Source organism: Thunnus albacares, chromosome 1 (assembly GCF_914725855.1).
Source record: "Thunnus albacares chromosome 1, fThuAlb1.1, whole genome shotgun sequence".
Taxonomy (NCBI): domain Eukaryota; kingdom Metazoa; phylum Chordata; class Actinopteri; order Scombriformes; family Scombridae; genus Thunnus; species Thunnus albacares.
Genome location: NC_058106.1, coordinates 31918367 through 31941040, shown reverse-complemented (window position 1 = coordinate 31941040; position 22674 = coordinate 31918367). Strand labels below are relative to the sequence as shown.

Below are 22674 nucleotides of genomic sequence, written 5' to 3'. Positions count from 1 at the left end.
GAAGTTCGGAGTGTCTTTGCTCATTAAGATTTCCTTATATGAGAAAGTAAATAAAGATTTCTGAGGAAGGCGTGATTTAGGGCAGACGAGAGACGCTGGGGGAAATGTGATGGACAAATTAATTCTGCAGTTTGACAAGACACAGATTGTGGTCCAGCCGTGGGAAGACTCAGTAGAGCAGACTAACAGAGAAAACCAAAGTAACGCTACAATGCCAGCATAATTAACAAGTCCTCCAAATTAAACAACAATATCCCTTTAGAAAGACACGTAGAAGTGTTTTCTGATGTGAGACCCCCAACGACAGGACGGTGCTTTCCAAATAAATCTGTTTTATGATCATTTGACAACATTACGGTTAATGTTTTGGTCAGGTTTAGGTGCAAAAAAAACTTGCTTCAGAGAACGATCATGGTTTGGGTTAAAATGACCTTGAGGTTAGGGGACCTTTGTTGTCACGGTTACAGTAATAAACACTTGATCAAGGGAACAATCAAGGTCATGGTTAAAAGAAGCCAACGTTAGTCTTCAGTGTCATAACCACTTTGTTTAGGGTTAGGGGATCTTTGTTGCCATGGTTACAGTAATAACCGCTTGGTTAAAGGCCCAATATGTAACTTTTCTGCATTAAAATGTCTAAAAACGACCAGACCTATATTATATATTTTGTTGATTTGTGTACTTATATTATCTCAAATGTTTCCAACAATGTTCAAATGCAGAGAAATCCGTAATGGTCTATTCCATTTGGTCACCTGTCAGATGTTATATCCCCTTTGTGCATGTGTCAGCGTTGTGGTTGTCCACCAGAAGCTGACATAAATTGACTTTTTATGCAGTTTTAAGCCACATTTTTATGATACACTTTTTAGATCTTGGTAGTTTTTAACTGTATCTTTTAAGCGGATGAAGGATTTTAGTCATCGGATGTTTGGATCTTAAGTCATCAAAGACACAAGCTGAGCAAACATTAGTGGCAGCTTGGCTTGTAGCCCCTCGGGACACCCTGTGTCCGCTGAAAAGTGCAGGGAAAAACACAGATTTTTAACTTGAAACTGCTTTATTCAGTGTTTTTACCAGTTTTAATCACCAGTAACACAATTAGCTGTTCCTTTGGCACTGCAGTTGTGGTCAAAATTAAGTTTCTGAACTGCAGAGTGGCCCATTACAGTAGTTAAAGTCTCTCAAATTAGCTGTTCAATCAACGGTTTTGCTTCTGGTTGGTAATTATCTGGGAGTCAATGAGTTGTGTGGTGTATGTATGTATATAGTGAATGTTCTGTAGATTGCTCAAGCCACAGCCTCTTTGTCCTTTTGGCTGAAGTTCCCTTCTTGATCTTTTTTGTTTGTTTAAGAGGCAGCAGCTCAATTAAATTGTCTGAGCATGACTCTGCAAGAACAGATGTTGAGTGGGCAGTAATCTGACCTCTGGTTTCTTAAAGTAACACCTTTGGAAGATGCCAAGGCAGGTCGGTTAAGAAAGGGCAACAGTGGATATAGGATACTGACATAAAATCAAATCATGTTTAGGTGACGGTACTTGTGCCACTTGATTACAAAGTAATAATCAGTGAATGTTGTTAGTGCACCAGGTTGGGACAGCTATGTTGTAGCTAGTAAGATTTTTTGGGCGATATACTGGTTTAACACTTGTCCACTACTGCAGAGATGTCAGATGTGTAAAACTCTGTATGCACAGACAAAAATATACGTACACACTCTACATCAGATCTATAAAGCTGTGCATAAAGATGATTCTGATTCAATCATGTAAATGTGGGCACACGTGTTCGAGCCTGATTTCCACTCCCACAGATAACATGAATGCACTCAGCCTCCGTCGCTCCAACTCCTCCACCTCTCCAACAAACACAGTTGGCAGTTTCTGCAGGTAATGTAGGAAGATGGTTGGGATTGTGTCTGTGTTGCTGCTTTGGCAACTTATCCAGGTAGGCGTCTGGCAACTTCACATGTATGGGAGGAAGATCATGGTAGTCTACATCAACCCCAGGCCAACAGAGGGGTTGGTGGTGATAAAGTTTATGAACGTGGCTCCAACTAAACTACAGGAGGAGGAAATATCTGGGAAAAACATTGTTTTCAGGTTGCAGACAGCAGTCAGGAAAAATTAGAAATTGTATAATTAATAATAAATATGTGTAATTGGAGTTGCTTGGATGTCATTGTGACCAACAGCATGACCTTTGTGCTGAACTCTGCTGCTCTAATGTTTATATATATGTGCATGTGTTTCTGTCTCGAGTAAACATCACAACAAAATAAACTGAAGAATTGGACCGTTGTCTGTAATATGGCTTCGCAAATCAGTATAAGTTAATAAAATATGACTTGATACACACCAGGTAACTCTGTATTTAAACAAAATATCAACTCAATCATGCTGCATGCTTTCACCGTTGTGACATATTTGGTTAAAAGAAGATTGTATTAATAACTACTAATAGAGGAACAGCACATACAGTATCAGATATAAATATGTTAAGTTTAAAAAAGCCTATTATATTTCAAACAGGTTAATCTTTAATAAAGTATCCAAGCTTAGATTTATATGTGAGTCAGTATGAAAAGTGAAAGTGAAAATTTCAAGTTAGTTACATCTTTTAATCTTCATCATTGTCATTTAATTTTTACAGTATGAAAATACGAATTCAAAAAATGTAACTTTGGTGTTCAAATATCTGACTGAAATCAATGTAACGCTGAGTTAGTAACTTCCTGCAGTCAGGGTCGGGCTGTTGGCTCTGCTTGATAAATCAGACTGATCAGATGAAACAGATAAACATGCCGTTCAGCTGCAGTTGACAAACTAATTGCTTGTTACTGGTGTATTGACCACACATCTGACAAAATACAATTTAGCCTCAGTTCAAAGTTTCTATCAATTTTTTCCAGCACAGTTTAATTTAGCAGGCGATGAAGCCAGTGCAGCAAACTAATTCAGAACCAATCAAATTCTGACACGGTGGTTTTTCATCCTGCGGGTTTGGATCTCCCAAGAGCTGGATCTGAGAGGTCAGAAGATGATTAATAGAATAGGAGAGATAAAAAAATATATATCTTTCTGTTTCAGAAAGTTGATTTTTTTGTGAAATAATTTGAACTTTTCATCCATCCAGAAATTTTACAAATGAAACCACCTGAATGGGTTATCTCTTTGGCTGAACTGCTCACAATTCATAGATTTATGTGACCTGCGACATGAGTTGCAAGTAAACTTTACTTTGTTTTATGGAGTCATAAGCCAACAAGGTTGGGAACACTGATGTAACATCTTACTGTAGTTCACCATAACAGTAACTTACATAAAATATGATAATATAGCAGGAAATTACTAAAAAGGCACGTGTCAAATTCGTTGTAAATTGTCAATGTAAGAAAATCATATATCTAAACTGCATGTGAATTAATGTGAAATATGTTTAATGTGTAATAAATATGTGACATGTGGTTTTCACATGTAATGTTTCACATTTCACATGTGAAATATATAAAAAACACATGTGCATTTGTGTCTTTACAGCGTTGAACCTCTTTTTTTTTTCACTTTCAAACTTACTTTTCCAATCAAAAGAAAAGCAGATTTTGCTGAACACCTCACACCTGTAAATCTACATACATTACTTGAAAACATTAAAAGTGAGCTGTGGATTCAAAACTATTGTAGGAGATTAGTATCCACCATTTTTTGAATCTTTTAATCAAATATCCAAAACAGAATTACACCGGGTCAGTTGTGTGAAATGAGTTCTAGTTTGTAATTTAGTTTGTAAATTGGGAAATATATTGCCAGCAGGTACCATTATCAAGGAAAACAACATGGTAATTTTTATTGCTTGGCAGCACAACTGGCAGGCATCTACTGTACATCTGCTGTTGGAGAGTGATTGTAGGCGTTTCATTAAGTCACTGTTGAACCACACATGTGAGAAATGCCTGCGGGGGCATGAGATAGAGGAGGCTGGTTTGGAGGTGGAACAGAGTGACTGACGGGGATGAGCAGATAATGACAGTTTTCGCTTTGGGTAAACGGCTCTGTGCTTTTGTTCACACAAATTATGAAATTGTGCTTAATGTACCGCTACCGCAGTTAAAATCAATACACGCAATACATAACAGACAAATGTGTGATGCATTAAAATGATGCATCAGTATCATGAAAGCCTTAGAAAACATTTTGAAACTTTGAGAAAGCAGCAAAGAAATAACAACAGACCATGTGATGTTCAACTTTTAAAAATCGAACTACTCAAACTTCAAGTAATATGCAGAGATGTTGTTGCAGAGTTTGACCCATGCAGCTACAAAGATGCACTTTAACACCTTCCTTACAATGTATTGTATCTGCAGCAAACATTGTATTTCAGCTCCATTTTCTTGTTCTCTCATTTCCAGCGTATTAATCTCAGCAGTCAAGATGTGTTTCCAAGACCGCAAACAGTCCTAACGTTGACATTCTGGACTCTGAACCCTTAGCTCTGTCAGTAAGTTGTGGGGCTACAAGATTAGATAAGAGCTGCTGTCTCTCTTTATCAATGTCACAGAGAAGAAAAACATCTAAACTTATAGATTATTTGACTGCTGGCGTGGAAGTAATTGGTGTTAACCTACTTTTCAGCTGCTTCTGCTGTCTCGTATCATGCTACATATACTGTACATTGGTTATGTAACGCAAAGAGAGAGCGGTACATTTGGACAATGGAGAACATCTCGTTCAGGGGATGCTTGAAATAATAACAAGGAGGTTTTGTTGTGTTCAGTACACCTCTCATTTTGGCAGTCATTTCATTTTTAGAGTCAGTGGATGAGAGCATCTTGGCATTAATGATGTTTTCTGACTGCTGCATCCATTTGTGTCCTGCCTTTAATTCGCTGTGACAGTCTGTCATGGTGTAATGTGACTGGCTGTGTTGCACATGTGCTTCCCAAACAGCACCTCTCACCCTCAGACACAAATACACACACACACACACACACACACACACAACACCTGAAGCTTGGCTTGTCATGCAGCAGCTAACACATCTAATGAGGACTGTGTGAGCTGACAAGAGAACAGCAATGGGGCCGCTCCAGTTAGGGCTCCGTAGAGCGCATTTATGGTCAAATCTGCCTAAATGAACAGCATCAGATGAGCAGATGTGCAAGTTTTTTGGGGTTTTTTTCCCACAGAAAAGTGCTGACAGAGAGCTCGGTGGCAGGGTTGAAACGAGCGCAGTGTGTGTTATGTCCCCGGTGTACATTGTGCTGCACGTACCGCCGATCCTGGCCTGAATATTTATAGTCTATCGTGTGTTCATCTGCGTATGTTTGTATGTGTGTGTGTGTGTGTGTGACTGGGAGAGCCAGTGTGGATCTGAGAGCCCTGCAGGGGTGTGAGGCAAGAAGCAGCAAGAGGCAGAAAATCCCCGCTGCCTTTGGATTAGTGTCAGCAAGCAGGAAGCCAGGCACCGAGCTACATGTGCACTCTCCTGAAGTCAGTCCCTGCAGGAATATATATTATTTAATTTTTATTTTTCTGTCTGTTCTTCTGGTTTGGAGAATAACCCCTTAATGTAGTGGCGGCTTGTCTGATATTGTCCTTAGAAGTTCTCTTTTAATCTGTGATGATTAATTGAAAACCGATAACCAATAAGGATTTCGGTGCATAGATTGGTCGACGTGAGTCATGTGATTAGATTGGTAACTGCTGTAAAATGACGGCGATTTGTGGAAACAGTCGCTGCTTCATGTGGAAGACTTACACTATGTATTCGTCAAGGTTTGAGTTTTGCCAATGCTGCAAAAACCGCATCCTGTGATTTTAAAATTTCCTGAAGGGACTGTAAACATTTGTATCTTACTGTTGACCACCAGCAGGCAACGAGGCATGGTTCTCTATGCCTCAATCCAGGGTCTAAGGATAAAGGATGTATTTCTCTATAGATTGTAAAGCCCACTGAGGCGAATTTGTGATTTGTGATATTGGACTATACAAATAAAATTGATTTGACTCTAACAAACCACACAGACATTGTCAAGATTGCAAATAACATCTGGAAGGACAGACAAAGTCACGTCTGTTGTAACACCATCTAAGAAACGTCTCTGTTTCTTGGACTGCACAGAGGCTTCCTTTGAAAAATCTAACAAGTGACTTGCCTGTGAAGTTCCTCCTAGTGCTTTGATGACGGGAGTTTAGGGCGCTCGTGATACACAGATCAGAAGATGCTGATGAGCGTATTATCAAAAACACTTCATTCTCAGAGAGGATATTCTCAAAAGGAGGGAGAGCCTAAGTGCAATCTGTCATAATCATGCTGTTCCAGTTAGAATAAAACTAAAGGCTGCAGAGTGAGTTGACAGTTTTCTACCTGCAGCAGATACAGAGTTCTTGCACGGTGTTGGAATCCAGTTGTTTTTGTGCCAAACTCAATAACTCTGTGTATGTGAAATTGAAAGCAGAGAACAAATGACACAGAACCAAAATTATGAGCTTTGCCAGTGGCCAACTATGGCTCATTGCACCAGTACGTCCTGGAGGAACATCCTGTTTTTTTGTTTTACAACCTGAGTGTTATTTTCATAGTTTAATCCACCGTTCCTGATGCCTATGCTATAAGTGGTGTTTCTGAATTTTAAGTCCAGATCTTAGCTTTTATGTTTTTGACTAAAATGTTATTTATAACTAATTGGAATAATACATGAAACTATGTTAGCACCAATAAACAGGTAGTCACATGAAGCAGAGGTAGAACAATTCAAACATCAAACATCGAATACACTGCTTGCAGATTCTCATGTTAGATTAAAAGATGTAAATGATGTATGAAAACAGATTTGTCCTCTAACTGCCTTGTAGAAAAGTTACCTATTCACTCAGGCGGAGCAGGAGGCTGCCGGGCTGATGAGCAGGAAAGGTAACAAGTAATGAGAAGCTGTTATGTCTCATTTCCCAGCTTGATACAGCAGTACAACAGTACTTATTGCCAATGTCCTCACCTATTTACGCTCTTAAGGAGTTTGTCCCAGTCCCAAGTACAGACATTTCTGCTCAGTCCATGTGGAAAACTTTTCTGCTTTACATGTCCCTCCAGGAGCCAGAGGCATAAAACTGCATAAAGACAAGAAAATGTTCAATTCAAAACACTTTATTTGTCCCCGAGGGGCAATTTGCAGAGTAGCACAGTCAACAAGCAACACAATACAGGAACATTTAAAAATACGTAAAAAGCAAAAATAAGCTGTACACATTATGATAATAATGATAATGATATGAGAGTGATAATATTAGTGCAATAAGGGTATAAAGCAGCATAATGCAGCATAATGCTGTACACATTATGATGATAATAATATGAGAATGATAATATATGTGCAATAAAGAATAAAGAGCAGTACAATGCTGTACACATAATGATAAAATGATAGTGATGAAGAATATGTTTCCCATTGCATGTGCCGGATTCATAAAGCTGTATGTAGACATGGTTCTGTTTAATAAATCTCAATCATTGTGAAACTATGATTTTCACTCATAGTTAACCAAGAGATTAAACATTTAATCAGTATTTAAAGGTGTGTGTAGAATTTAGTGGCATCTAGCAGAGCGGACTTGGCAGGAATGGAATATAATATTCATCAGTATGTTTTAATTAGTGTATAATCACCTGAAAATAAGAATCGTTGTGTATTTGTTACCTTAGAATGAGCCCTTTATATCTATATAGGGAGCAGGTTCCCTTCCACGGAGGCCACCATGTTGCACTGTCATGTTTCTACAGTAGCCCTGAACGGACAAACTAAACATTGGCTCTAGAGAGGGCCTTCTGCGCTTTTGGCGGACACTGTAGGTTTTCCTAAAAAGGGAGGGAGTCAGTTGGTTGCACTCTAAATATTACACACTGGTCCTTTAATCTAACTTCTCCAGTATTCTATGTATCATATTTTATGTTTTCAGCTGTCATTTATGGATTTTGTTGTAGACAATGATAGTCCTAAAATTTGACCGTGAAAGTTGTTTAACACTTACATACTGTTTATATTCTGACCCCTAACAGTGTCTCCTCATAATCAGTCTCTATACCAAACTTCTGAACCACCAAATTTATTTTTCATTCATAAATGAAAATCTATTTTTTCATTCATTTATGAATGAAAAATCTATTTTTCATTCATTTGAGAGCACAATCCATCAATGTTCCCACACTTATCCATGCTCTAAATGGAGAACTAACTAACAGTGCAGCATTATAAATACTTAGGACTTTGGTTAGACAGCAGATTGTCCTTCAAAACTCATATTGAACATCTTGCTCAGCAACTAAAAATTCAGATCTTGTTTCTCACACATTATACAATCTATCATACTGTCCACATTGGATTACAGACATAGCCTATATGCTCATGCTGCTGCTGTCACCCTCAAACCCCTCAAACCCTTGCACGCTAACTACCACAGTGCCATTCGATTCATTACAGCAGACAGCTATCGCACTCACCACTGTGAGCTATATGAAAAGGTCAAAAAGTTGTTACTGGCATCTAGAAGGCACCAGCATACCTGTGTCTTCATTTATAAGAGCTTTCTATCTGAGTTGCTGAATTATTTAACATCTTTAGTTGAGCTCAGAGCTAATAACCATGACACCAGATCACAGAGCAGGTTGGCTGTAAAACTTCCTCATACAAACTCTGAACTGGGGAAGACTGGTTTCGGGTGCTATGCAGTGAAATGCAACTGGTTGTACACATGATATAATAACAAGAAAATGTATTATTTCATTCATTCATCCATAGAAGAAGACACACTTTTAATCACCTGTTTGCATATAAATACCTCTGTCTGCTCCATCAGACTTTAGATATGTTGTGCTACAGTGAGGTCCTTCAACAACAATGGAGCAGCTGTGCTTGTGTGTAAAACCATTACGTGCATCTATTTACGGCAGCTACATTACCATCAAACATCTGAGAGGTAATGAAAGGTCAGGGAGGCAGCTTGCTGGTCTTTTCTCTTTTCATTCCTCTAATCCTTCGACCTGGTGGTGCTCTGCAATCATACTCACTGGAAAGGAGCAATAAGTAATCTGTGACTCGTGTTGACTTTTATCAGCAGCCAACGAAATTGCAACCACATTATAAAGCAGAGAGCTCAGTGTACTCCTCTTAGTTACTGTGCTGTGTAACTGACGCTGACAATAAAAGTCATATTTCCACACTAGAAACAAATAAACTTAGTAATTAGAGGTAATATGCCGCATTTAAAAATACTGCAACAATACTGACTTGTCATTGCTGCTCTGGTTTATGAACATAATGTCACATGATGTTCTCCATCAGTGAGCAACTCAGACTGCATGGAAGAGCGAATATGTGCGGGTTTAGCAAGCATCAGAAATCTAGTGGAATAACTGTTGAATCATCGGGAATTAGCAGCACTATCAAACCCCTGCAGTTATGTTAAAATCATTTTGGGCTGTAAAAATCTTCCCCCCACATAATATCGTACCTGCAGGTTCAGTCTCTGCCAGTTTCAGCTTTTGCAGCAAAATCCATAATGATTTTAAATCCATTTCCATGGAAAGAAGGGCTTCTGGGCTCTTGAAATGTGAATAGTGAGAGCTTTGGGTAGCAGGTGGTTTTGTAGATCTGAACTGGTTTAACCTGGTGCTCTTGGCTTAGCCTTGAGCAGGCAGTGGCCCAAAGTGACAGGCTGTGGGATGAATGGATTTCTGCGTGTGGCACTGATAACTGGCCCGCCTCCTGCTGGGCCACAGAAGTGGAAGCATCTAGGTGTGCACACAGCTGGTGAGCCAGGTACATGATCTTAGAGATAGACAGTGATTATTCCACATTTGTATTCCTGTTTGAGTCCTAGAAACTAAATGAAGCAAGTATTTTTTCTCTGTATGTTCTGGATATGTAGCCTCACTAGTGTGCTCCTTCAGTTTCTATTGTTTTCTAAGACTGTGTTTTGTAGCTACAGAGTCAAACACAGGCCTGATGTTTGGGGAGTCCATCATCTACTATCATAAGATCTCTGATGAGCCCTTCCTAGATAATTCTCCTGTATCGCTGGTGGTTTATTGCTAAGACTCTAATGAGAAGCAGCTGTCTCCTGGATTGGTGTGTACAGGCTGGGGTACTGGATTATTGTGTCTCTTGGGAGAAACCTGCATGCAGTGTGCATATGTGGGGGGGTGATAATCCAAAATGAACATTCAAAGACCTGAAGATAAAACTCCCTGTGGGCTGTCTTAATCCTTGACATCTAGGTAAATGGCAAAAAGTAAAATTTAGCATGGATTTAAAAAGTCAAATAGTAACCCGACAGCCTTTTTATCTCAACAGACAAAGCACTTTACAATTTTTGCCTCTTATTCACCCATTCACACATACTCACACACCAATGGTGGCGGAGCTGCCATGCAAGGTGCTGGCCTGACCATCAGGAGCAACTTTGGGTTCGGTGTCTTGCTCAAGGACTCTTCAACACATTGACAGGAAGAGCCACCAACCCTGCGGTTAGTGGACGACCAGCTCTACCTCCTATACTGCAGCTGCCGAGAATGGAATAACCCAGAACGAGACAGACAGCACTGTATGTGTTAAAACAGCAGAAACATCAGACTAAAAAGACTCAAACCTTCAAGCTGCGATCTCAACAATGCAGAATAAGTTTCAGCCTTTCTTAAAACACTGTTTACTGCAGCTTCAGGTCAAAAACTGACATAGTTGACTAATAATAGATATTATCAGGATGTAGCAATCCATCTATTGTATATACCCAGTAAATGCACAAGGTACAATAACATATTTGTGCTGTATGTAAGTGAATGTGCACTGGTATCATTGGCAGACGTACACATGCCTGTTTTCTGTTATTCTTATATAAAGTTTATTATTCAGAGACATTTACCTGCATCTCGGCAGAGGGAAAATGCCTAATTTATTGAAATGCATTTAAGAGAGAAAGGGAGAAAGAACCAAAAACAAATCTGGTTTACATGAACTTTTAACCTTTAGCCATTATAATATTTTTATCAATGGGGAGACAACAGAAAGAGGAGAGTATGAGGAGAAAGAGATGAGGAATGACAAGGAATAAAAGGTCCCCAGCTGGATGCAAACTGGGGATGCTGCTGGTCAGTGCTCCAACCCTTAGGCCACCAGGAAGCCCCTTAAAGGATACCTTCACTGTTTTTCTTGCTGCAATAATTCCTCCTGTTCATACTGGCCATTAAAATATCCCTGTCCTATTGCAATGTAAGTGATGGGGGACAAAATCCACAGTCCTTGTTTTGTGCAAAAATACATTCAGATGTTCATTTGAAGCTAACATGAGTCAAGTTAGCAGGTTAGCATTAGCAGTTGGTTCATTCAGCTAGCTTACGCAACAGTTTCACTCGGCACTTAGTAGATGTAAATATTTATAACAACTAAACTCTACGTAAGAACTAGTTTGAGAGGTGAGTAAATCTCCACTTAGTAAACACTTACATGACAACTAGCCAAAGTTTGACCTTATAAACATCTGGTGCAACCGTCTTTTCCCATGAATCATCTTCAGTAACACAACAAATGATTCATTCTAATTTTACAGCCTCTCGTTAAAAAGAAATTAAGTATAATTTGCTGTCATGATATCTGCTCATAAACTCTCAGAACGATCTTTTTTAATGTCTTCATACAGTTCACTGTAATAACCGCTGCAGACCCCGACAGAGATCACAGCATGGGTCACCTGTTATTAAGTGGCAGCAGCTTTTTACTCTGTGTATTCTGGTGCTGTAAGATGTAGTCGTGGTTTGGCACAGTTTCCCTCCGGCTGTAGGTTGCCTACTTAAAACTCTACACACAGGAGCTGCTTTTATTTCAGCCCTACACCTGAGAAATAAGACGTCAGTGCAGAGCACCAGTGTGCTGTACTGTAGTGACACAGTGACATTTTAGCCTGAGAATTAAATAAATGTAAGGTCACAGCAGACACTGGACAATATTAAGGATATTCCCAGATTTCTCCTGAATACGCCGTTACTGTTTTGAAGTAAAGGGTAGCACAAACATTTGATTTATTTCAGTGTATATAAGTACATGAATATTGACCTTCATGTTTGTTCTTTTATCATTACAGGCAGAAGGTATTCAAGGGTAAATAGAGGATACAACACTGGTGTATATTTACTAAAGTAGTTCCTCAAACAAACAAAACCTGAAATGTAAACAAGCACAGGTTTAGCTGTAAAGTCTTAATAAGGGAATTAGATAAAAACACTCAGTATGTTTGTTGTAATTGCCTTGTGCCTGCTGCAGCTATGATTGCATACAGAATGTCTCCAGCTCCTCAGAGACTGTGTGGAAATCCTCAAATTATTGAGGTGGAGAATTATACAACAGCTGCTCTGTTTAAAGAGGACGCCCGTCTGTAATAGTCTGCATCTTAATAAGCACAAATAGCTATGACACAGAACAGTTATTCTGTGAAATGTTTCACCCTACAGGGGGTAGCCAAAACGACATAAACACTTCATGAAGAAGAAATTCAAATTTGAGTTAAATCAACATTACAAACACAGCTACATTTCAGGCTGAATGCCAATTAACAACTGCTTTTATGCTCCGTATGTCCGTCATGTCGCTGCTGGTTAGTTGTAAATCTGTGACGGTTGTTTCTCTGTTTCTGCAGTTTGCATGTATTCGGGTAGGTTGTTGTGATGTTAGACTTTACCTCTTGACAATTCATTATTTTTTATTACTTTTTTCAAAATCTGTACACTTGCAGTTTGAGCACAGATGTTTTTCATCTTTGGAGCTTTGATGGTTGTCTCATGTTGCTTTTAAAACACAAAACCTTGATCGCCAGACCTCCGTCATAGCTGACAGTTGATGCTTCGTGGCATTTACCTGCATACTTATGTTTGTAACAGTTATTGCAACTGTCATTTAATTGCTAAAAATGTAATAGTTTAAAAGGGGAAATATAATGCACATTTACAGGTCTATATTTTTAATCTGGTGCTCTACTGGAATATCTTTGCATTATTAAAAGTTCAAAAAACTCCTTATTTAACTCATACTAGCCCTTTATGCAGCCCCTCAGTTCAGCCTCTGTCTGAAACAGGCTGTTTCAGCTCCTGTCTCCTTCAGGCCCCCCCTCCCAGTGAGCCCACTCTGTTCCAATTGGTATTATATATTGTGCGTGCATTCCTGGAAAACAAACAAGTAAGAGTATATTCAACGCAACTGTATGTATACTCCACTATCTTGAATATTTCCATTCGATGGAATGGTGCAGCCACAAAAACATGGAGCCTTTGGTTTGTATATTTCACTCAGTATAAACATCATAAAACCTCAATGAAGAGCTGGAACAAGCTGATACTGTCTGACAACGTGGAGTAAGATGGTTTTAACGACCTTAAAGCTTGTTGATGGGAAACAAATGTTATGCAGTAAATCATAAATTGTGTTTCATCCGAATAAAACTGTAAGTCAGTAGTATTATCTTGTGTACATGTGCTTAACAAACCTCAGACCTATTCCCCCCTGAGTGCTTCTGTAGGAACTGCTACTTAATGACCCTGATGATTATCTGAAGTGGGACGCTTCTGGCCCAACCTCTGGGTGGGAAAGGAAAATATGCAGTATCAGTTTGGCGTTTTGGGCAAATTGCTCCATCTTCTCAAGAATGATAATGGATTTGCATCCATTTCCTGTTTCTCTCTTTGTTGCAGCGCTGCCAGTTACAGGGAGAGGGAGTAACCCCACATCTCTGGAAATTGCAGAGAACAAGCAAAACATTGAGACCGGTCATCTTGAGTGGGAGCGGACACTGAAAAAGCAACAAAGACTGGACGGGACTCTGCATTTGGACAAGTGGAGATTGAGTACTACTGTATGACGTCGGTAAACAAACCCTTGAGGGTTGAGACTGGAGTTGGCAAATGAGTAAGTCATGGCCCAAAATGATTGCCTTAATTACTACACATATACAGATGTATGGAGTGATGATACTAAGAGACTTATCAGAGTACAAAGATGTTTTCTTTACATGTGAAAAAAGTGTCTTGTAAGGAACAGATGTGAATATTTTAATATGATAGAGACTAATGTTTGGTTGTAACGTCGACATAATGTTTTAGTTGGGTCGGCTTCGTAGGTGTCATTGGTTACTAAATGGTGAGTTTGCTCTCTGCTTATGTGCAGTCAGCAGTACGACTTAATCTATTTTTATCTTGTTTCATATTGTCAACCAAACAAGGCTGGCCTGAGTTGCTCACTCAAACGCTGGCGACAAACTCTTAATTCACATTGTGTCATAAGACATGAAAATCCTCATTCAGAAAGTGTATAGAGGGCTGGGAGAGAAATATCAGACGTATGTTGACTGGCTTCTGACTACATCAGAAGAATATCCTCATACATTAACATCCACTTACACTAAAGCAAAGATGTCAGGCACATAAACACATTCATAAATATCTGCCACACTCACTTTCTATCGCAGAAAAACAGCGGATGAAAACTCCCCGGGCTTTCACCGCCCGAGAATCATTGTCGTAAAGATGAAATAACTTAGGTTTTTTTCTCAGATGCAAATTTAGAGCTGACCAGCTGCTTTGTTGATATGTTTTCACTTTGAATTTAACTGTATGCAAAGTAACATGGACGTGTGTTCTATATTTTTTTAAACCTAGCCTTGATAATTACATAACCAAAGGTGAAACCCTGAATTTATTGTATGTTGTGGACTTCTGGAAAATGTTGTGATATAGATGCACACTGAATAGGAAAAAAATGTAAATAGCAGACGTTTATACTTGTGTGTCCTGAGATGTGTTGCAGATAGAGTAATTTGAGACTTTTTACTTTCTTTGACTGTTATGACCATCAACCATAATCATCTGTGTTTTGTTTGTCCTCGCTGATACAATCATGTTCCTCATACTGTTGCGGATGCTGCTCCAACATTCTCCATTTGTCTTGTTTTTGGCAGTTTTTCCCCTTTTTTTTTTTACTCATTGAAAATCAACTGATTCATTTTTTTTGGCATACAACATGAAAACATGAGGTTGCTAATGTTGTTTGTGCAGCTTTGTCAGAGAAGAATTGGGGTTTCATACTTCTCTCTCAATGTTGCCTGAGAATGAACTAAGTTTTAATGTCCACTGCCAGTTTTATTTTAATAATAGTATGTTGAATTACATAAAGACAGTGTTTCATTTCCTCATTTTTTTTTCCCATTAAAAAGCATCCTTCACATACTGTGTTACCTATAATGGCACTTAAAAAGCTTGAATTTAGAGCTCTTGATCTTAGTGTATTTTTCCTCTTCTCCTAAAGAAAATCCAAAGTTCACACTCTTGCTCTTTTTTCTGAAAATTCGTATCTGTAATTACCTCAATAATAGTATCCCTCAGACAAGCTGTTTACTGAATGTTCCAGATAGTTCCTTAGTGTCAGAAAAAAAACAAACCCTGTAACCACCAAATAGCCGCAATAGTTTTAAAATAGATATCAGTAGTTTAATTGTGAAGTCCCTTTGGTGAGGATGTTTTTATTGGGAAGGAGTAGGTATAAATTTTCTCTTTTCTGCATACCAGCAGGTTTACCGGGAATACTATTATATTCCAGCAAAGTTTAGGGATTAAACTGTCAAAAGTTGTTTTTCTTCTTTTTGGAAAAAAAGTTGCATAACAATGAAAAGTGGGGAAGAAAAGAAGAAAAATGTCATCCAAAAGAAAATAAACATGAAATAACTGAAAGACAGAAGATTGTAATGTCAGGTTGCAGTTGTCACATCTTTAGTTGTGCAACATCAATAAATCTTTATAATATATATATATATATATATATGTATATATATATATATATAATTAATATGAAGTCAAAGTCGAATCAAAAAGTATCAACATTTTTAAAATGAATAAGCACACAGCAATAGAAAAAAACTTGATAATATGAGGATATGAATTAATGGAGTAAAACAGCTACAAAACAGCCGACATGAATTAAACATTACAGTAAAAGGAATAGTTCAACATCTTAAGAAATAAACTTATTGACTTGTCTGCTGAGAGTTAGATGAGAATGATCCCATTCTCATGTCTGTAGCTGGAGCCAACAACTGGTTAGCTTAGCTTAGAGTATAAAGACACTTTTATGGTCTTTACATCAATATTTTAAGCTTATCGACTAAATAGTTCTGCATCAGGATCAGTGTTTGCATCAAGGAGTGGAGTCTTTGCTTGTTGGTTGGCAACATCATGGTCCCAGCAAGACTCCAGGACGTCTCCAGCCAAGAAATACTTAACTTGTCTTTTTTACACTTTGGTTTTTGTACGGCTTAAACAAACGAGATATAATGAGTTAAATAGTGATCTTTAGAGATGCTGGTAGGTGGATTTTGTTACTTTTGAGCCACACTATCAGTTTCCTCCTGTTTCCAGTCTTTATGCTAAGCTAAGCTAAGTTAACCGGCTGCTAGCTGTAGCTTCGGACAGACATGAGGGTGATATCAATGTTCTCATCTAACCCTGCGAATAAGCACATTTCCCAAAATGTCAAACTATTCTTTTAATAGATAATAAGAGTAATGCTTTAGATTACGGCCCGCAATGTACAACGTAATTACTTCCAATTTAGAGTTTAATTGTTTTGTACTCACGCCTTATTCCCCACCTTCTCATCTTGTTCCCTTGTATCTACATTTATGTATCGGTACGTATTGTACTGACACCTTTAGTACAAAAAATAACACTATGAATTGGGAATAATAAACATTGCAGGCCGTAATCTAAATTGTTACTGGTGAATGAAATTAACATATAACCTGTGAGTAGAAATATGTTTAATTAAGTGATTTCATTGCCTTGATCTTGTCAGATTACGTGTCTCAAGCACAAGTTGTTCGAAACCAGAGAGGCTCGGCGTCAGTTTGGGTCTCGAGTCTCGACTCGGGAACCGTCAGGAAGGGCCGAGCTGTATTGCAATAATACTGATATGTATGCGAGGGACAAATGAATCTGTCCAGTTCTGTGTTCAGTTACAGCTTAGTATTATCATAAAGCATCGCACAATTGAAAAACCACTCCAAATAGTAATATGCCCACAGGTTAGCAGAGAGAACAAGAACAGGATCAGCCAGAGAATTGATCCTTGAGGCCACCACATTCAATCAAGCAGAACAAACAAGCACCAGAGGAGACTGACTGAAAGAAATCTGTTTAACTGGTCAGACTCTAACCCATTTCCCCCTCCATCTATTAATTCAAATAATTTGGTTTGAGGCTGCAATTATGTAGACTTGCTCTGACACAGTGCCCTCGCTTAAATCTGCTTCCATCAGGAGATCAGAGGAGGTCAGTGTACTATAATACAAGAACAATAATAAGGGTAGATTTTTAAGCAGATTTTATAGTACAGGAAGAAAAATAATTTGTCCTTGTGTGTGACATGAATGAAACTCGCACTAAATAAAAAGGTCATGATCCAGAGTTATCCGCATGGATGTTAATAAAGAGTCCAGGTCATCCAAGTCATATGAGTGATAGGAGAGTAAAAAAATATTCACTTTCCTTTGACTTAGTACTGCCAGATATTCACATGGATGTTAAAATTATCCGCAGTAATAAGTGTTGTGATAACTGTTGTGATTCAGCACAGCGAATGAGTAAGAAGGTTAACAGTTAGTCTGTGTGGGGGCATTAGATAACACTCAGAACAAGGTGAGAGGAGGACATTTTAATTATAATCACCTCGGAGCTGGAAAACTCACCAGGGCCTCATTTACAATATTTCATAGCCACTGGCCAGAGACCGAAGAGAGGATTCATCCCACGCTGCTTTTTTAGTTACACTTTCAGTTATAATGTAAAAAAAAAAAAAAAAGAAACATCAAATTTAAAGAGGATACTCTTGTTGAGGATTGATTTCACATTAAGAAGGGCTATCTCAGCGTCCATATTTTGAGAAATACACTTTTCTGTTGGGGATCACGTCATTCAGCTGAGGCCCGAAGCTCCTCTATAATGCTTTTTCAGAGTTACTGGGCACGATTAGGTTTAAGATGTCTCTCTCTTCTAATCAATAACAAAGGATTTTCTCTAAAAACAAACCAATTGGGCACAAATGTAAAGCAATGCAGCCCAGAGTTAAGATTTAGTGAAGTAGAAACTTTTGCACTGCTTTTGCCTGTAGTCAGGATGAATATGGTGATAATCCGACTACTATTAAAACATCAGAGTTTATTGTTCATGTCATGTCTTATTTAAATTTAGAGTCCACCAACCTCCTCAGAAAATCCTGGCCAGACCCCAGAAGTGACATCACAGTGTCATCTTTTCATGAAACAAGATTTGTTTTAACCTTTGTGACAGTTTAATGGGTTTTCAAAGTTCTCTATTTTTATTTTAGGCATTTAAGACATTTGATAATATTTGGAACAAATTATAGAGGAATGTATCCTTCAGTTCTGATATTTTTGAAATTCACAAAACATGGAGATAAAAGGCTTTCCCTGGACAATAGCGATATTTTGGTTATTCAGTTAACTAATTAGATTTTCTGTAAATTTAATTTCCCAACATGAAAGTCAAAAATTCAGTTACAAAGCCTTTACCTCTTTTTCCAGACAGCCAGCATTTTCAAAATTATGTTGCTGGACTAAAAAACAGTCTGATGTAAACATACTGAATCTAAAAATACCAGATTTAGTGTTTAAAACACAATGTGAGAGGTTTCAGCTGCAGAATTGAAACTCCTCACAGATTGCTAAAACCCTCAAACACAGATGACGTGACCTCAGTTTCCTCAGCGAAATCCTCAACGGTTCATGTATTGACTTTGGCTTTTAGTCCGTTTTTAAATGTTTTATCTCTCTAAGAGCTGTACATCTTTTTAACAACAGTGCAGAAGAAACTAAGCCTGATATCTTCATATTGCACCCAGGCAGCGCTGTTGATGTCTCCTTGTGGCTCGGTTTGATATTACTAACCGTGGACACACACGTACATAAAAGTAAAGCATTAGTCAGAGGATAAAAACTAGAGTGTTTACTGTAACATCCGCAGTGTTCGATAACACCAGGAACCCGTTTTATGTCTTAATCTCCTTATAAACAAGGTGGCTTATGAGGAGCAAAGCAAAACTGTTGAACAGTGACGCAGTTTGCATTTGTTTAGTACTTGTGCTGGATATTATATGACTGACTGGGATTTTGGGGTTGTTTTTCTCACCATCTGCCTCCTGCAGAACAGTGTTAGTGCTCTATGATTACAGTGTTTGCTCGGTCACATCTGTATTTAGGAAACCGGAGGAGACGGTTCATACCTGTTTGTTGAAAGGCCTTAGCTTATACGCTTAATGTCAGCGTTTCCCTCAGATCACTGGGTTAATAACAGGGGTAACATATATCACTGGGAGACAGAAAGTCACCACTATAAGTTGTAATTTTGTTAACAAGTAGAAGATGACACATTCTTCTAGATATTATGACACTGATTAAATGATAACAGCCTTTAATGAGCTTAAACATCACCCAAATTTAACTTGCACCTTTCATTTTCTGGCTCATAGTGTAGCAGACAGACTATGTTATGTTAAATCAAGAAGATGAATTAAATGTTGAAGTGTTAATCGGCCAGTGAGAGCATCGCCGCCAGAGTGCCCTTGAGCAAAGCAACCCCTGCCTGCTCCGAGACCACTTCTCCCGGTTGCTGCTGTCTGTTTCTCAAAGAGATCTTTATGAACAAACTTATAATAACTTCATTCATCAAGCAGCTGCAAATTCAAATCTAAGCTTCAAGTTAAATCAAAGATATTTGCTTGTGGATGAAAAACCAATTTCAGATTGTTATGTAATCTCCTCATACTCTTTGACAAACCTTATTACAATATAATGTTTCATGTCACTTTTAGTAATAAAAAAAGATTCAATACTTATTATGAAGTTTTAACAGTGGCACTGAAACTCAAGAAAACACAATGCAAATGAAGAAAACATCCTCAACAATTTGACAAAATATTTAAAGAAAAAAAGATGAAAGACAAATCCAGAAACATATTCACCAGTTTTGACAGTACATATGAAACAAAAAGTGGCACAAATACTGAAAAAAAAACAACCAAACACAGACAAAGTTTGGTTGTGTTTTCTGTATTTGTTATGCTGCGTGTGTTGTCACGTTGGTGAATATGTTTTCTTTTGTGTTTTCTTTAGTCGCACTGCTCTTAGGGCCACCGTAATTTTTGCATCAAACGAATGATTTAACTGTCTGCTGCTGTCTTGAAGATGCACAAAGCATATAAACGGATGATTAGACACCGTGTACTTTAGCCTGTATGGGCCAATTACTATGGTGACACTTGGTAACCCTAGCAGATCTTTTGATGTGTTATATTCACAGTCACAAAAAGTATCATTTTGACTGTCAGACAGAGTTTTTTTTTTTGTTTGTTTTTTTTGCACAAAATTCCTCTGATTCATCAAACTACAGTGTCAGCCATAAATCAGACATGGATCATTTCATTGTAGCTACTGAGCTTTACGCCATAAAAAGCTTGATGAAAAGTCACTGTGTGCAAAATATTGAATCAAGCACCCAAACAAAGACATAAAAATGAAGAATATACTATGTCCAGATGTGAATTTGACAGGACGTTGATGGGATTCAAACCGACAATTATCGGGTGTCTATGCAAGCTGGTACAGTTTGGTCAGCCAAGGCCACGGTCACGTTTATACAGCCGTTATAATCCAGTATATCTACATTAGTCATTAAGATATCATCTCACCTGCAGAGAGGTAAAGTATCTAGATGCAGCCAGCAGAGATGTTTCTATACATGCTTTCCGTCGTGCTGCACAGGCACAGTGTGGAGAGTCATAAATGATGGCGATGACATAATTGTTTTTTTTTGGGATGATGATGATGATGATGGAGGGGTGGGGGGTGGGTGGGTCAGGGGGGCTGCATTTGTTTTAATGTTAACTGCTTCACGTATGTGTATGCTTAATATTCAAACTGTTCAAACTCGCCACTGCCTTGTCACTCATTACGAAGGAGGGAAATCATTATCAATCAGCAAAGGAGAACTGACGGTAACTATAAATGAACATGTAAAATATTTCTACAGTTCAGGTGTTCAGAAATATCCATGTGAGTTTTGGCCAGCCTTGCTTTTATTCTGCATGATGCTTTGTTTTGAGAAAAATGCATCCTAACCCAAGGTATGTTTGTATTCTTTTCCTGAGGGTGCTCCTCTCCTTCTCTTTCACTCTCTCTCTCTCTCTCTCTCTCTCTCTCTCTCTCTCTCTCTCTCTCTCTCTCTTTATCTCTGTATCTTTGGAGCTTGTCACTTCTGACCTTAATTATCCTTTTTGTTTTCTTCTTCTTTGTTTTATTTTTTGGTAAACCTTCCAACTTCTGGATTTTCTACATTCATAAACATTTTGTAGACAGCAATATGAGATGTGATTGAAAATGGAATATGTGCAATGTTGATTAAAGAAAAATATAATATATTCAATAAAAATTGAGAAAACAGAAGTGTTTTAAGATGTGCTTCTTTTTTTTTTTTGTCCGAGATGAACTGCTGATATCTTGGATGTAGCCAATAATCAGGTGACTCACTTGTACATCTCACAGTAATGCTGTAAAACATGTGACATGTCAGGAATGTAGCCGTCGATTGCCGTTGAAATAAAGGCTATAATCTAAAAACTGCAATGATTATTCCACTAATTGATTAGTTGAGCAAAAGAAGATTCATTATTTTTATAATCGATTAACCGTCTCAGTTATTTTTAAAGCAAAATCGATAATGAAAATGATAATTAGTTGCAGCCCTGCTAAAAACTCTGAAACAAAAAATCAGTCCACTTTGAACAGATGGCTAGATGTCTTATTACCCACAGATTATATAAAACCCATATTAACTGGCCGGTGCTCTTATCAGCTGTTCCAACAATAAACTTCAACTTGGAAAAATAGTTTCTCACAGAGCCTCATATTTAGTTGGCAATTTATGAAAACGATTAACCCAAAAAACTCTATGCCTTTGCTATCAATTTCACTGCATTCAGTTTGTCTCTAATAGTAATGGCAGTGTCGCTAGAGTGCAGCACATATATTAGCCGTTGGAACGGTCTATTCAAGGAGTTTTATGCCTTCTCAAATGAAAGAAATAACCACTGTTTAACCTCCAGGCCAAACTGAACTGAGAGGTAGGCCGAGTCTTCATAAAAAGGAGAGAACGGTGTGAATTTGCTGTATTCTGACCGCACAAAGTCATATTTTGTTGCCTCTTGCAGCTTTACACAGTTGATCAGAGTGTGATTTTAATCTAGAAAGTGAAGAAGGTTATTAATTTATTCGGTGAAGTGGTTGGTTTCTCAGATAAAAACGTCACCTCTTCTTTTGATTGAGCGCTGCTTCCGAGAACAAAAGCTTTTAAAAGATTTTAAAAATGGCATTGTGAGTCATGTACCAAATTTTAAACATTGTCTCAATCAAAAATACAAACCAATTACTCTGAACCGTTCAGCTATTTGCTGTGTTAAACAAAGTGTTAAAATCCATAAATCCATAAGCCTTCCAGCTCCCGGTGCCAACACTCACAGTTCAGCACATCTCCCACCCTGCTTGTAACGGTTCTGTTGCTTTACAGTAAATGT

At 38.2% G+C, this 22674-nt stretch overlaps 1 protein-coding gene across 1 annotated transcript in view; it reads left to right on the top strand.

Annotated features, from left to right (window-relative positions):
- The window catches only part of kcna4 (potassium voltage-gated channel, shaker-related subfamily, member 4), a 53624-nt gene extending 37708 nt beyond the window's left edge, over positions 1–15916 (top strand). Inside the window, exon 2 of the mRNA XM_044355248.1 lies at positions 13734–15916. The gene's annotated coding sequence lies outside the window, so the exon portion shown is untranslated. The remainder of the gene's footprint in view (positions 1–13733) is intronic.
- The last annotated feature ends 6758 nt before the right edge of the window (positions 15917–22674 follow it).